Genomic DNA, 18,026 nt, shown 5'->3' with positions numbered 1-18,026 from the left:
AAATTAATTTGATTTGATATAAGAAATTCTTTAGCTTTGAAAAAATTTAGTTTGACTTGAAAAAAAAAAAAGAAATTCATTTGACTTAAATAAAGTTTCACTAATTTAAAAACATTCATTTGCTTTGCAAAAAGTTTCATTTAACTTGAAAATAGTTTTATTTGATTTGAAAATAGTTTTATATGATTTGAAAAGTGTTCCAATTAATTGAAAAAAAATTTAATTTGCTTTGAAAACACCTTAATTTTATTTGAGAAAAATTTCATTTGACTTGAAAAAGTTTTATTTGATTTAAAAAAAGTTTAATTTGACTCCAAAAAAGTTTAATTTGGTTTAAAAAAACTCTCATTCACTCTGAAAAAAGTTTCATTTGATTAAAGAAAAGTTTACTTTGACTTGAAAAAAATTTAATTTGACTTGAAAAAGTTTAATTTGGTTAAAAAAAGTTTAATTTGCTCTGTGTCATTTAATTTGAAAACCCTGTATCGTTTAAGAATCAACACTCAACCAAACAAAGTCAGCGATTTGTTTGTGATCAAACCGACAAAATCGTTTAAATTAAATAGATCTAAAATAGTTGTATACTATTTATAGTATATACATATATGTATGTACAACTAAATACTTAGTATTAATACGTGTACTGTTGATGATCTTACAACAAATAAAACAATGGACACACTAAACTATATGCACATCCACATACCTTCTGCGCCGTGGATTCGAAGCTTGTCCAGGTAAATTGAAGCGACCACGCGGAATTACCATGCGTGCATTGCCTTTGGCAGGACGTGAGCCGCCCTTTACTTGTAAACCAGCCAAATAGGCAGCATAACCATCGCTTAGCACCGTAGCATTCGATTGCAATTTTTTACTAACCTAAAACGTGTATTAACAAGTAAGGAAGGTTAAGTTCGGGTGTAACCGAACATTACATACTCAGTTGAGAGCTATGGTGACAACATAAGGGAAAATAACCATGTAGGAAAATGAACCGAGGGAAACCCTGGAATGTGTTTGTATGACATGTGTATCAAATGAAAGGCATTAAAGAGTATTTTATGAGGGAGTGGGTCATAGTTCTATAGGTGGACGCCATTTAGGGATATAGCCATAAAGGTGGATCAGGGTTGACTCTAGAATGCGTTTGTACGATATGGGTATCAAATGAAAGGTGTTAATGAGTATTTTAAAAGGGAGTAATCCTTAGTTCCATAGGTGGACGCCGTTTCGGGATATCGCCACAAAGGTGGACCAGGGGCGACCCTAGAATTTGTTTGTACAATATGGGCATCAAACGAATGGTGTTAATGAGTATTTTAAAAGGGAGTGGGCCATAGTTCTATAGGTGGACGCCATTTAGGGATATAGCCATAAAGGTGGATCAGGGTTGACTCTAGAATGTGTTTGTACGATATGGGTATCAAATTAAAGGTATTAATGAGGGTTTTAAAAGGAGTGGTGGTTGTTGTATAGGTGGTCGCATTTTCGAGATATCGCCATAAAGGTGGACCAGGGGTGACTTTAGAATTTGTTTGTACAATATGGGTATCAAATGAAAGGTGTTAATGAGAGTTTTAAAAGGGAGTGATATGAAGGCGTTTTCCAGATATCGACCAAAATGTGGACCAGGGTGACCCAGAACATCATCTGTTGGATACCGCTAATTTATTTATATATGTAATACCTGCCACGATTTTAAGGGTTTTTTATTTCGCCCTGCAGAACTTTATCAATTTCTTCTACTTAATATGGTAGGTGTCACAACCATTTTATAAAGTTTTTTCTAAAGTTATATTTCGCGTCAATAAAACAATCCAATTACCTTACCATGTTTCATCCCTTTTTTCGTATTTGGTATAGAATTATGGCATTTTTTTCATTTTTCGTAATTTTCGATATCGAAAAAGTGGGCGTGGTCATAGTCGGATTTCGTTCATTTTTCATACCAAGATAAAGTGAGTTCAAGTAAGCACGTGAACTAAGTTCATTAAAGATATGTCGACTTTTGCTCAAGTTATCGTGTTAACGGCCATGCGGAAGGACAGACGGACGACTGTGTATAAAAACTGGGCGTGGCATCAACCGATTTCGCCCATTTTCACAGAAAACAGTTAGCGTCATAAAATCTATGCCCCTACCAAATTTCAAAAGGATTGGTTAATTTTTGTTCGACTTATGGCGTTAAAAGTATCCTAGACAAATTAAATGAAAAAGGGCGGAGCCACGGCCATTTTGAAAATTTTTTTATTTTTGTATTTTGTTGCACCATATCATTATTGGAGTTGAATGTTAACATAATTTACTTATATACTGTAAAGATATTAAATTTTTTGTTAAAATTTTACTTTAAAAAATTTTTTTTTTAAAGTGGGCGTGGTCCTTCTCCGATTTTGCTAATTTTTATTAAGCGTGCATATAGTAATAGGAGTAACGTTCCTGCCAAATTTCATCATGATATCTTCAACTACTGCCAAATTACAGCTTGCAAAAATTTTAAATTACCTTCTTTTAAAAGTGGGCGGTGCCACGCCCATTGTCCAAAATTTTACTAATTTTCTATTCTGCGTCATAAGTTCAACTCGTCTACCAATTTTCGTCGCTTTAGCTGTCTTCTGTAATGAATTATCGCACTTTTTCGGTTTTTCGAAATTTTCGATATCGAAAAAGTGGGCGTGGTTATAGTCCGATATCGTTCATTTTAAATAGCGATCTGAGATGAGTGCTCAGGAACATACATACCAAATTTCATCAAGATACCTAAAAATTTACTCAAGTTATCGTGTTAACGGACGGACGGACATGGCTCAATCAAACTTTTTTTCGATCCTGATTATTTTGATATATGGAAGTCTATATCTATCTCGATTCCTATATATATGTACAACCAACCGTTATCTAATCAAACTTAATATACTCTGTGAGCTCTGCTCAACTGAGTATAAAAAAGGAAAAAAATCTATTATTTTGTATCACACTTTCACGCATACCAATTTACTTTGCCAACAATAAATATTTGATCGGGACGCAAACCCACATTGGTATACACCGTTATATCTTTGCTGCTACCATATGCGGCGACTATAGATATTCCATGATTTTGAACTAAATTATTTAAATAAGCGGTCTAGTGGCCCAATGGATCTGTCAATAGCCCATCGGCGAATGAAATAAGACCATGTGGAAAATTGTGTTGACTTAACCATGAGACTACTCGCTGTTGTTGCATATCTGGACGTCCTGTAATGTAGATCAACAAATAGCCCAGCTCTTGCCAATGCCGACATACATCAACTGCACCAGCACGTACTTTTGGATCTCGCCCCGTCACCGACATCGATGCTGTAAAGGAACCATCAATACTAAACACCACACATTCGGTCATTGGTGGTACAATGGCCAAATTACAATCGACTGATGTATGATCACCGCGTACAATCGTTTTCACTGGATAAATACCATAGCCCAGTGCAACTTGATCGGGTATGCTATATGAGATGCGTCCCGTTTTATCAGTCAATTCGGTGGCAAGGAATGTCCATTCGCCAGCTGGTGGATCTTTCATTAAATGTATATCGCCTTTTTCGCCATGCAAAGTGATCATATCGAGTGGGCCGTACATAAAACGGGCATTCAAACGTTGTTCACGTCCCTCTAATACAATGATATCGTTGGTTCGATGATTGGCAGCAACGTTTTTCAACTTGACGGAAGTACGTTTTTCATCCATTTCTCACGTGGCTGACTCGGATGGAAGGTGACGGTGTCTTTGTCATCAGCATATCCGACAAATGGAATGCCATCGAAATTGCCAATCTGGAAATAATGGAATTTTGATGTAATTCATAAATTTTTTTATGGAAAAAAATTAGAATTTGTTTAGAAGATTTAATAATTCTCTTTTCTTTTAACCTCTTAGGAACCAATTTATCTATTGTTGGCCTCGTGAGGTGACACGATTTGACTTATATTTTTTCAGGGTCAATGAAGAAAATTATCAATATTTGTGACTTTCTGTACTACGAAAAAGTGTCAACGTCAGACATTGAACAGTAGCCTTCAAGGCTAGCATTTAGAAAGGATCAAAATCATTTAAAAAATTCGCCTGGGAACAGTTCAAAGCAAAAAGGTTGAAGAAACTAAGAATGTCCCTTCCGTTCTCAATATATGAGATGAAAGCTGGATCCCGGATTAAACAATAGAAATATGTAAATAAAATCTGAAAACTGATCTTATGTTAAAGCCTTGAAACTTTAGTTGAGGGTGGGAACAAGAGATAGATGACAAATGGGGGCAGATACGTTTTATGAACTCGTTTAAAAACAGATATAAATAGGAATTCTTGTGCGAAGAACATTGATGGAGTCTTGTTTTTTTTTTAGTACTCTATAAATTTATCATGACCCGTGGTTTTCATCCAAGGACTACGAAACTGCATAGGTTGGGAGGGCATTAATGGGAACTATTCACCATACCACTCGAACAAGTTTATATTGTGAATTATATTATACTATTATTCTCCAATTAGCGGAGGATGTGATGAAACGACTACTCTTTCTCCCCATCCCCACAACTTCTGCAGATGGAACGCTGTGAGCATATGCTCTTGTATGAACATCGGTGAATTAGTGCAATATGTTAATCATGAGAAAAAATTTCACACCTTTCCTATCCAAACATTGTCATAAGAACCTCAATACCGGACAATCATTTCGGTTAGGTGCGAGCAAGATTGTTGGCCTAAAACTGTATTCTGCAGTGTTCCTCAGAAGATAACTTAATGATGGGTGCTCGTGACTGTCGGCCTCGTTTATATCCATTTGGGAATATCGAGATACTCTATGAGCGCCAGCACAGCTCGACCCCTCCTTGCAAGATATCGCGGATGCAAGCAAAAATCGTTACATTGACCTCTAAGATTTTATTGTTTTGGAGCAGGGTAGCTGCTGCTTCGAGTAAGATGAAGCCCTTGATCTCCTTTCATTCCTCGCGCGAAGTATATCTTATATTTTGTATAAGTCAACCACTTCGGTAATAAAGTCCTTGTTATATGTTAGGTCAGCTTTGACTCCGTTTAACGCCAAATTCTCATGTCAGCTAATATCTTATTTATACATTCTGGATTTTGTTAGACTAATAGTCTCAAAAAGTTGGAGGAAGAAATGTCCATTTTTCTAATGAACGGGACACGCTCCGTTTTTGCGGGATTGTTCGGCATAACAATGTCCAACAGAACAAATAACACTAAATTTATTTTTTTACTTCGCTCCACTAGAAATGGCATATCGTTCTGAGCCCTTATTCTGATATTAAGTCCGCCCTAGAATACGACGTAACTCATATCAGAGCCTAAGAAATGCTTTCACGTTTTTGTTCACGGCTCTGCTCTATGCTCTGATCCTGTTAAGAGTATCAGTGCGCATTTCTCATAGGGCCAGTTCAGTTTCTCATTTGTCCATTTGTGGAGTAACCGTGCATGGTTGAAAAAAAAATGCAGATCACGTGTTTTTCCCTGGTCCGCTGAACTGATAATCGGTTCTTACTTAAAGTGTTCCCATATTCTATTTATACTATTCCCATCTTCTTCGTAAATTGTAGGATATCATTTAAACCGTTGGTTGTGTTGAAGTGTTTAGCGTTTTATGAAAATAACAGTGTTTTTTGTTTTTTTTTTTTAATGATAACGAAGCTCTCTGACGAAGTTGCGAAAGTATCGAAAACGCGTAAGATGGAAAATTTAAATTTTGCCTCATAATTACCTGCCGTGAAGCTTCAACTCAGGATATTAAAAAAATATAAAATTGTATCTGAGATTTGGTAGTGTGCCTATTTATTCTGATGAATAAAATGCGTGCGGCCACCGTGGTGTGATGGTAGCGTAATCCGCCTATCACACCGTATGCCCTGGGTTCAACTCCTGCGCAAAGCAACATCAAAATTTTAGAAATAAGATTTTTCAATCAGAAGAAAATTTTTCAAAGCGGGGTCGCCCCTCGGCAGTGTCTGGCAAGCGCTCCGATTGTATTTCTGCCATGAAAAGCTCTCAGTGAAAACTCATCTGCCTTGCAGATGCCGTTCGGAGTCGGCATAAAACATGTAGGTCCCGTCCGGCCAATTTGTAGGGAAAAATCAAGAGGAGCACGACGCAAATTGGAAGAGAAGCTCGGCCTTAGATCTCTTCGGAGGTTATCGCTCCTTACATTTATTTTATTTTTTATTAAAATGCATGCTCACTCGTGGCCTTATTGGCCTACACACGGTGCATCTCACTCTCTAGTCAGCTTTGTACGTATACGAGTCAGCCAGAATCATGCCTGTGGGACTAATACTAAAATATTTTCACTTACACATCGAAACTGACTCTTGAATCTGATTCACTGTGTGTAGACCCTATTAGAAGTATTTTTTTCGAGATATCATCGGTTTATATTCTGTCACATGTTCTCGAGGTTGTTGAACTCTACGGTACATAGGTTTTTTCTCTAAACCTCAAGCTCTCACCAAAATAAAAAACACCTAATCAAATTTTTTTCTTTAAAATAACCAATACTCACCTGTCGCAAAATGAATGCAATCACATCGGCGTTCTCCCAATAACTGGCATGGAACAAATGCGGCAAAGCGTGAGCTGGAAAATTACTCAAACCTTCCGGGCAATATAAAGCGTAATCTAAACGTTTTGTGCCCCACCATTTCATTTGGACTGCAGAGATAATGTATATATGTATGTAATTTATATGACTAATAAGTCTAATTTTGCAAGTGTCAATATTTTATGTAAACTAGGGTGGGCCAATTTGTTTTAAGCAACTTTTTCAAAATCATTGTCATACAAACATATCACATAAAATTGTAAGTCATAGAATTGTAATGTATTACCAATTTTGGGACTTAAGTCAAAGAGAATAACTACCTTGCTCTTATATTTAAGGATATTTCGAACTCATTTCGAGTTTTCGAAACTTCTGGTAGTTTTTGTTCTTTCATTTTTGAAAAAGGCTTCTTGGACTTGTTTTCACTTAAACAATGTGCTAGAAAAGGTGTCGCTAAAAGAAACTGGTCCATCCTAATGTAATTATGTTATAGTTATTTTACAAGTTTGAGTTTCTTAGCAGTGCTACAATGCTTTATATGAGTAACGTGTTATGTTTAGGGAAACTTTCTCTCTAAAACTTATGCTCAAGCTTTCTAAATTAACTAGCAACTTACGTGAGTGGATTGTACTAAGCGATATATTTTCAATTAGGACAGATATAGTACTTTGCATGGAAGCATCCGATAAACGTATGCCACTAAATATATTGTTGGCATCGTTAAAATGCTGCGGGTGAGAGTGAATGACATCCACTGTAAAAGGTAAGTTAAATAAATATATTGAAACATTTTCTATTAATTAGAAACTCATATAAATGATAAGGCTGCCCATTGCCTAATGGGTACTTAGCATAGCGTGGAACATTTACTGGTGCCAACATGGAAAACCTGGCGCTGAGCAATGGCTCCAGACGGAAAGCAATTGGATCGGTAGGATGGAATAAATTGTACACTTGATTACAGTTTGGTCGGACCAACTTACCCGCACCTTAGCATCGCGCAACTTGCGTGATGCCAACACAATGGAGAGCGGTGAGCCAAACATAAAAAATCACCCACTTCAAAATCCAGATTGTTACCGCGCGAATCATTCGATGAGGAGCGTCGACGACGTGACGATGGTGCAACCAATAAACGTTGCGCATCTAAATCTGAATCGACAAGACGTTCGTCGTCATCTGTGCGTGATGAACGGCTACCGCCACCAAAATCACCAGCACCATCAGAGCAATTACCGCGGCACAACGCCTCATAAGCCAACAGCGAACCCATCGAATCACCCAGCATTACCACTTGACCGGCGAAACCGTGACCCTCTTCAGATTTCATAAATTCATGATAAACAATATTTGCTGCTGTCACTGTCTTATTAACGGTATCTTGAAATTCTGGTGATGCCACCGATAGCAACGGTATTGCGCCAATAGGTACATCGGCTATATTTGGTATATCGGCTGCCGATGGCGAAGCATCAAATGAGTATGGACTAAGGCTAGAGAGTATACCCAATGCATCGGTACAAATGGAAGGACATGGAACCATTTTTATTGTGACATGACTCAGCAAACTTGGATAATGTTGACGCATAACCCCCTCGAAAGCGCCGCGAAATGTGGTAATGTCTGACTTCTTGGCGGTCAGCTCACTGGTGGCGTCTGAAATGAACAAAAAAAAAACATTATTAGCTTCATTTTGCAAGCATTTACTTCTCACGTCTTACCTAAAACGCTGCCCGCATGTACAACGAGTATGAGTATAGTGGTGCAACAAGATGGTGCACCTGGCGAACCTGGCGGTGAAGTTTCATGTGCACGATCTATGCTAGCCGAGGAACGCAGTTGACGCTTATTGCCACGTTCGGAAGCAACGCGCATAAGGAAGTCCTGATTGAAAATGCTATCTTCTTCACTATCTTTGTAAGCCACACCACTAGTTGGAGGCGGACTGTCATCACCTTCGCCGAGTAGCTCAAGCGAACTCCATTTGGCAAGTGAGTTTGTCTCATTGATATCTAAATCAAAAACGAAAAACATTGAGTTATAAGGATATGCAGGTATGCAAGCAACTATTATTAGAACCAAGGAAAATCGTGATGTGTGACTGCGATTTGAATGGCGCACCGATTTGCATTATTTTTGGTGACCCGAACATTGATAGAAAAATAATATTGTGGTGACTATTAGCATCACTAAGTGATACTCACATCACTAGGCGGTTATTAAATAAAGGCACAACAACAATACAGCAAGCTGCCACTCTTGGTACGTAAACAAATTAATCATCATTTACGCAAATACATACAATGCAATAAAGAGATATTACGCGCACACACTTGTGGTCATTAATAGAAGTAGTGCTGATATACACACGCATCTGAATATGAGAAACGCCTAAACTGCAAATATACATGTATATCTCTGGTAACCAAGCAAGTGATTCTAGAAGGCGAAACGTCTAGACTTTGGTAGAAATATGCGAATGAAGCAACGGAGAGTATAAAAGCAGCGCAAGCTGAGTAGTCAGTAATCAGTTTGATTTAAGCACGCTATTAGTTGCGAAGTGAAGTATAATTGTAAGTACTCCAAAAGTAGTCTAATAAAGACCATTTTGCATTATTGGTTATTGGAGTTATTTATTCAACAGTTTAGCGATTCGAACGATAGCAGTAGGTTTGGAATAAGCGAAATTTCTCTAACTTCGCTACAATATGATGTAAATCACAACCACAACTTTTGTCTCAACAAAGAAACTAGCTGCGACAGCGTGAGTCAATGCATTTGTGATTTGTGCTGCGATTACTAGTGATATTGTCACACCGATAGAAAGATAAAACTAAATCGGCGGATAAGATTCATAGAAATCACCGTGACTGAGCTAGATTTCGTTCGGAAGCATGTTTATCACAAAACGGCTGGGATCAGAGAAGTCGTTATCTGCGAAAATATAAGCCAATGAGATTGTGATTGCACTAGCTACTGCTAGTTAGTCGCAGCACAAATCACACATACATTGACTCACGCTGTCGCAGATAATTTATCATATTAAAGAATCTGTAATTGGGTCGATGTTTCTGATTATTGATAAGTATGATTGGGAGTGTGAGACGCGTCAGTTATGGTAATTCTTCTGCACCTGTCGCTCCAATTTACTGTGCTCTTTTAGATGCTCTGACGAAATGGCAATTACAGACGTAATTTCCATCTCCTTAAGAAACTATGTTTTCGGTATATAAAGTACTTACTTAGTCGAAGAACTCTTCGTCAGAGTTCGACTTAGTATCCACCTCTAAACGTTCCATACGCCCATTTGCAACCTGAAATTTTTGAATTATTAGTTATTTTGCTGGGAGCAATACTTTTGTAAAAGACTATAACAACGAGGTGGTTCGGTTTACAAAGTGAGTAGGCGTTTTCAAAGAGCGAAATGAAAATGGCGCCATCTATGTGTTACATTTAACAAGATTTTAACTTCTGTGTGGAAAGTTCTTTTCACTCTAGAACCGATCACACCAAACGTTCGCTTTAGTTTTGTTGTAAAACTAGAAAACTTCTATAAGAATGAAAACCAATTAAACAATAAAAATAAAAAAAGGCATAAGATTTTGCATTCAGATATTACATTTAGTAAAACAAAGAAACTTACGCGTTTGTGGTGTGTACTCTTAGCATGCGGCTATTAATAAATTTTTTTAATTAGAGTTTTCGGTTAAATTTAAAAAAATAGTGTTAACAAGAAGAAATACAAATGCAAGTTTCGCAAAGTAATGGAAAATTGAATGCCTTGAAGGGTGAAGGAGGTCGCAAAGTAAGTATCCTTTTAAAATTAGATACTAATTAAATTGGACCTCAGTCGAGGGAATGCGTAACTAAAGAGGTAAGCTTTGCCCTCGTATTAAAACCCTGAGCTGCGCATGTTTGTAGAAGGAATACATATTAAGTTAGGTGTTAAAATTTGTCTTCTATCTGAATCGCTTCAATTACTTGCATACTTAATTGGCGCTTAACCGCTTAAACTGTTATGGCCGTTTAACAAAGCGCACCAGTCGCTCCTTCGCTATGCCTAGTGGCACCAATTGGTCACACCAAAGGAGTTTAAATCGTTTTCCGGAGTGGTGGCCGCCCACTTCTTCTGCTTCCATAGGCGGGTTGCGATAAAAATACTTTCTTAGCCGGCGCGTCATCTCTCATTCGCATAGCATGGCCTAGCCAGCGTATCCGCTGCGTTTCAATTCGATAGATTATGTTTATGGCTGCGTAAAGCTCGTACAGCTCATCGTAAAATCTTTTTCGGTACTCGCCATCGCCAAGGCGAAGAGGTTCCTAACCTTTCGAAGAACTTTTCTCTTTATCTCTTCAGCTGATGCTGTCATGGTACATGCTTCTGCACCATATAGCAAGAGGGGACGGATAATTGACTTTTAGAGCATGATTTTTGTTTGCCGAGAGAGCACTTTCCATGTCAATTTCCTACCTAATCCAAAGTATCATTTATTGGCAAGAGTGATTCTTCGCTAGATTTCAAAGCTGATTTTATTGTTAGTGTTGATGCTAGTTCCCAAATAAACGAATTCTTTTACTATTTCGAAATTATGGCTACCAACAGCCGGAGCGATGTGTTCAATGTGCCCTTGCGAGCGAAGTTGCAACAAAGTTCACATATCACTTATGGTTGCCGTCACGGCATATCTCCTTTGGAGGTGTAGATACTCATAACTTAAGAAAATGCTTACTTCGATGAAAACTTAAAAGACACAGCAACAAAAACTTGGTAGACAGGGAACCGCCTCCCAGACGCATATTGAGTCAAATTTGTGGGAAGTTCTGTGAGATATCGCAGTTGTTCAGTGTACCAGCGGGGACTTTCAGGTATGCCTCAGTTCGTCATTTGAGCCCAATCTCCACCTAAGCAGAGAAGGACCTCAACATGCCTCAAGCGGTCCGGGTTGCATTAGGTTGAGTTGTAGATACCCCGGTAGGAGAATCATGCGGGTTGTGATACCACATGCGATTACGGTGATAAAAGTTATAGCAATATAAAAATATAATCTTGAATGAAACCTATGTCGGACTTGGTTGTCAAGACCGAAATATTTTTGCCAATTTTTATACTCAGTTGAGCAGAGCTCACAGAGTATATTAAGTTTGATCGGATAACGGTTGGTTGTACATATATAAAGGAATCGAGATAGATATAGACTTCCATATATCAAAATAATCAGGATCGAAAAAAAATTTGATTGAGCCATGTCCGTCCGTCCGTCCGTCCGACCGTTAACACGATAACTTGAGTAAATTTTGAGGTATCTTGATGAAATTTGGTATGTAGGTTCCTGAGCACTCATCTCAGATCGGTATTTAAAATGAACGATATCGGACTATAACCACGCCAACTTTTTCGATATCGAAAATTTCGAAAAATCGAAAAAGTGCGATAATTCATTACAAAAGACAAGCCAAACGACTAAACTTGGTAAATGGGTTGAACTTATGACGCAGAATAGAAAATTAGTAAAATTTTGGACAATGGGCGTGGCACCGCCCACTTTTAAAAGAAGGTAATTTAAAATTTTGCAAGCTGTAATTTGGCATTCGTTGAAGATATCATGATGAAATTTTGCAGGAACGTTACTCCTATTACTATATGCACGCTTAATAAAAATTAGCAAAATCGGAGAAGGACCACGCCCACTTTTAAAAAAAAATTTTTTTAAAGTAAAATTTTAACAAAAAATTTAATATCTTTACAGTATATAAGTAAATTATGACAACATTCAACTCCAGTAATGATATTGCGCAACAAAATACAAAAATAAAAGAAAATTTCAAAATTGGCGTGGCTCCGCCCTTTTTCATTTAATTTGTCTAGGATACTTTTAAAGCCATAAGTCGGCCAAAAATTTACCAATCCTTTTGAAATTAGGTGGGACATAGATTTTATGACGTTAACTGTTTTCTGTGAAAATGGGCGAAATCGGTTGATGCCACGCCCAGTTTTTATACACAGTCGTTCGTCTGTCCTTCCGCATGGCCGTTAACACGATAACTTGAGCAAAAATCGACATATCTTTAATGAACTTAGTTCACGTGCTTACTTGAACTCACTTTATCTTGGTATGAAAAATGAACGAAATCCGACTATGACCACGCCCACTTTTTTGATATCGAAAATTACGAAAAATGAAAAAAATGCCATAATCCTATACCAAATACGAAAAAAGGGTTGAAACATGGTAAGGTAATTGGATTGTTTTATTGACGCGAAATATAACTTTAGAAAAAACTTTATAAAATGGTTGTGACACCTACCGTATTAAGTAGAAGAAAATGAAAAAGTTCTGCAGGGCGAAATAAAAAACCCTTAAAATCTTGGCAGATATTACATATATAAATAAATTAGCGGTATCCAACAGATGATGCTCTGGGTCACCCTGGTCCACATTTTGGTCGATATCTGGAAAACGCCTTCACATATACAACTACCACCACTCCATTTTAAAACTCTCATTAATACCTTTAATTTGATACTCAAATCGTACAAACTCATTCTAGAGTCACCCCTGGTCCACCTTTATGGCGATATCTCGAAAAGGCGTCCACCTATAGAACTAAGCCCCACTCCCTTTTAAAATACTCATTAACTCCTTTCGTTTGATACCCATATTGCACAAACGAATTCTAGAGTCACCCCTGGTCCACCTTTATGGTGATATCTCGAAACGACGTCCACCTATGGAACTAATGATTACTCCCTTTTAGAATACTCATTAACACCTTTTATTTGATACCATATCGTAAAAACATATTCTAAAGTCACCCCTGGTCCACCTTTATGGTGATATCTCGAAACGACGTCCACCTATGGAACTAATGATTACTCCCTTTTAGAATACTCATTAACACCTTTTATTTGATACCATATCGTACAAACGCATTCTAGAGTCACCCCTGGTCCACCTTTATGGCGATATCTCGAAAAGGCGACCACCTCTACAACAACCACCACTCCCTTTTAAAACCCTCATTAATACCTTTAATTTGATACCCATATCGTACAAACACATTCTAGAGTCACCCCTGGTCCCCTTTATTGCGATATTTCGAAACGGCATCCACCTATAGAACTAAGGCCCACTCCCTTTTAAAATACTCATTAACACCATTCATTTGATGCCCATATTGTACAAACAAATTCTAGGATCACCCCTGGTCCACCTTTGTGGCAATATATCGAAACGGCGTCCACCTATGGAACTAAGGATTACTCCCTTTTAAAATACACATTAACACCTTTCGTTTGATACCCGTATCGTACAAACGCATTCTAGAGTCAACCCTGATCCACCTTTATGGCTATATCCCTAAATGGCGTCCACCTATAGAACTATGGCCCACTCCCTCATAAAATACTCATTAGTGCCTTTCATTTGATACACATGTCATATAAACACATTCCAGGGCTTCCCTCGGTTCATTTTCCTACGTTGTTATTTTCCCTTATGTTGTCACCATAGCTCTCAACTGAGTATGTAATGTTCGGTTACACCCGAACTTAACCATCCTTACTTGTTTTTTTTTTTTGTGTTTGTGGTAGGCTAATTATTGACCACTTTGTTGCTTTAGTGCACTAAAACGGCTCGACGTTATCTAGTTCCGACCATCCGCATAGCTAGCGGAGTTCTGTACTCTCTACTTCCCCCTATGATCACTTCAGTTGCGCGCAGAGAAATTTATGTGACAACTTCTTGGAATACTGATATTGATTCAGATTATCCCAACTTTAGTTTGATCCAGCCACAAACGAGATTAGGCACTTTTAGACTACACTTACGACTGATCTCAGAATTTTGGTAAGACTCTTGACTTTCGCTTAGACTTTAAGTTACCTTACAGTATAGATATCATCACATTCAGTGCATTCTTAATCGGTTCAAACTCTGTTTGGAAGACTATACATTAGCCGAGTTTTTTTTTCACCCGTATACGTTTACATTTGCGCGTAAAAAAAATGCTAATCCTCGCTTAGATAATGTTTAGGAGACCCATCTGGCGACAGTGGTTAAATAACTAGCTACAGCACAGGGTGTACCGAAAAGCGGAGACACAACCCTCTGATGGCCATAGGGGATAACATATAGCTGAATCAGTTGCGATGAATTGTGGACACGCATAAAATACATAGAATTAGTGTAGAGGGTGAAACAGAGAAACATATTTCAGTTACATCTGAGTATAATGCGTATTGCAATTATGTAGGACAAATTTTATGCGCAGCAATTTTAGAGGTGTATTTAAAGTTTGACCCTTAGGAATCCATATAAAGTTTAAGCGTAAACGTCTATAGATGTAAAGAAAACACTGCTACTATCTCTAGTTCTAACTCCTTGCAAAAATCATCCTCTACAAATCTTCCCAGCCAACGTCGATTTTTCTGTAAGCCAGCTAACTTGTCCACTTCCCCAGATGAGTCCAACTCCCCAGTCCTCATACAAGAAAATTAATGAGTAACTGACACATGGGGCAGTTTTCGGAATATAGTAGTTTGTCCTATCTGGGACGGAATCTAATTCGGTACGAATGATAGTGTGGCCGAAGTCACAAATCCCCTACAACATATCACGAAACTTAATCAAACACCGGGACACAGTCGCCTCGTGTGAAAAGTTTAGCGTGCCACCAAAGCCAAGGTAGGTGTTGCTCTAATAGCGCCGTTTATAAAAACCAGCGATATCCGTCCAGTGCGCTCCACTACAGCAGCATCTCATAGAGCATAATTGACTTAACTTCTATCTCATAAAGCAGAACTTGTCAGAGTCCTCATATCTAATAGCTTCTTTGCAGCAGTAGCCTTGACCATGGTTGTCCTCTTGGTTTTCAACCCTCAGACGCCTCAGATGCCTGCTATTTTGTCAACAGCAACCCTTTCTATTTCGCATACGTAATGAGAGCACAATGTGCTACGGAATGCCGACCCCTGATGTAGAGATAAATGAAATGGTGGAGGGCTTTTGGGAGATATGACGAGAGTTTGATTTTTTAGAGGTCCTCCTAAGTGATACGCTCCAACCGGCTTTTGAATCGACGGTGCCTTTGGTCATGTTCCCAGTTTAAAAAAATTAGTGCAAATGATGATCATCAAGCGGAACCCTTGGTTGATGGCTTATTATTTAAAAAAAGCTTCTTAATGTCAGTGGGTCCTCGTGTGTAGACGACAATTCCTGACACTTTTCTAGGAACACAAATCCCCTTATTACATTGGTTTTGCTATTGATTAGTGATACACATGAGGCAATTAGTAAATCTAAGGCCTTGATCTTGTGTAGGAACACGAACACTATCATAGATCGTGTATTTTTAGTATGTGTAGATCTCCATTTATGTTATTTTGCTCGATAGCTACTATCATCTCTTCTGGACTACTGTTCGGTAGGTACTAAAAATGTTACCATCCATAATTCTCATAGCTCTATATCATATTTCCTCAGCCCTCAAGATATTAAACGACCTTGCCGTTTAAAGCACAAAACGAAATGTCAGCTAGGCATAAAAGACATTCATGTAAACACAAACGAGATTCGTACTTCGTGTATGATTACAAATTATTTTAACAGTTATGTCATAAATTACACACTTTAGGCAAGCATTTTTTTAGTGAAACACACCAATGATTTTAAATATTCATGATCAAATATTTACCTGCAAAGCGAAACTATGCGCCGAGCCAGCTGGCGAATGTAGCGTACCCTTAGAACCGAATTTGGACTTCGTTAATTGTATGCTTTGCGAACGTGAACGTGCGCTCACTTCTTGTCCAGCGTTTTCTTCATCCTCATCTGAAGTGCCGTCAGCACTTGACGGCTCTTGGGTGACAATCGGTGGTGTTGCGCCACTCGATTTTCTACGTTCACTGCCTGTACTGCTTGTTATTGGTCTGCCATGCAGATCAGCAATGCTGTCGGCTAAAGTTTGTAAATAAATAAAATATTAAGAAGTAAGGACGGGATTGTCTTCGGCTGTGCCGAAGGCTTCATACCTTTCATGAATGGAGTTAGCAATAATCTTATCCCATTTGTAATATCCGAATAATCGACTGTATAAGATATGTACCCTGCAAAAATTGTTGGATTACGTGTTCCATTTTCTTCATGTTGGAGTAGTCTAACAATACTCCTTTGCAATGCTTTTGTGGACCACCATCAGCCGATCATTGCTCGTTTTTTAACGACCGTGATCACAACACGATGACGATCGAACAGAGTTGCCAAAAGTAAAATATTGCATACAAATAACTGATAATAAAATTTTACTATGGCAACTCTGATAAAATGCAACAGAGCACTGGTTTTATGTTTACATACTATAGTATAGAGAAATATTTAGTTTTTTATTCACGCACATGCTAAATAACATAAGAATATTCGTAGTATAAAATATAAAAGTTGTGCCCCTCTTCATTTACTTTCATTTTAAATTAAATTCACTCCGATAATTCTTTCCGACAATACAATTCCTCTTTAGTACTTTGGCATATGATCCTCTGTAGGTGCTCCATGGAGTACTACAGTGAAAGTACTTTGGAAAGTACTCTCACGTATGTACTCTATGGAATACTCACAAAGAAAGCGAGGGTGGGATCACCTACTCCTCTCCTAGTACATCGCAATGTTAATTGGAGCACATTTATTGTGTGAATACAGATTAGTTTTTGAATACTCCTATACTCCCAAAAGAGTATTCCTTACACCATTTATGGAGTACTCGCGTTTTTTGAAGGGTACTGCAATTATATCGAACAGACATACATACTTAAGAGATATTTTCGATAAATATAAAATAAACAAGTAAACCGAACATCACACACCCAGCTGTGCCCTTGAAACGCTGTTGTTGTTTGCTTTGTGCGGTTAATAGTGTTATAAGGCTGCGCAATGGTACATATGCATATTAGGGTGGGTCGATTTTTATGGACGAAAGATGACCGATATTGCACCATCGATTTTTCGATAGGATTTGGGCTCAAGAAAAAAAGTTCCCCTTCGCATACCCAAAAAAATAATTTTCGAGCCTGCGAAATTTCATTTTTTTGATTTTTTTCGACTTTGATTTTTAAGGTTTTTTTCATGACCTACTAAAAGATTTTCATTTGATTGTAAAATTTTCATGTATACCATGTCCGACCCAAAAATGTCCGCTAAAAACGTTGGCAATAACAGTTTTTGAAAAAAAAAAAAAAATATTTATATATATATTAGGGCGGGTCGATTTAAAAATCGCCCATTGCTCTGTGAAAATCGTATTCTAGGGATCAAAATAAGAAACTTTGCCGAAGGAATCATACCTCTAAAACGAATTCTGATGTCCCCCCAGGTAGGGGCAAATTTTGAAAAATACCACTTTGACCCATTTAGAGTACTCCAATCGAGCCCAAATGTATGA

The 18,026-nt window shown here is 37.9% G+C and overlaps 1 pseudogene; it reads right to left on the bottom strand.

Moving 5' to 3' along the window:
• Nucleotides 1-238: 238 nt before the first annotated feature.
• LOC137251047 (protein retinal degeneration B-like) overlaps nt 239-18,026 on the bottom strand; it is a 79,181-nt pseudogene continuing 61,393 nt past the window's right edge.

Source organism: Eurosta solidaginis, chromosome 4, assembly GCF_040869045.1.
Source record: "Eurosta solidaginis isolate ZX-2024a chromosome 4, ASM4086904v1, whole genome shotgun sequence".
Classification (NCBI taxonomy): Eukaryota; Metazoa; Arthropoda; class Insecta; order Diptera; family Tephritidae; genus Eurosta; species Eurosta solidaginis.
The sequence above is the reverse complement of the archived record's forward strand: the minus strand, read 5'-3'. Positions and strand labels throughout refer to the sequence as shown.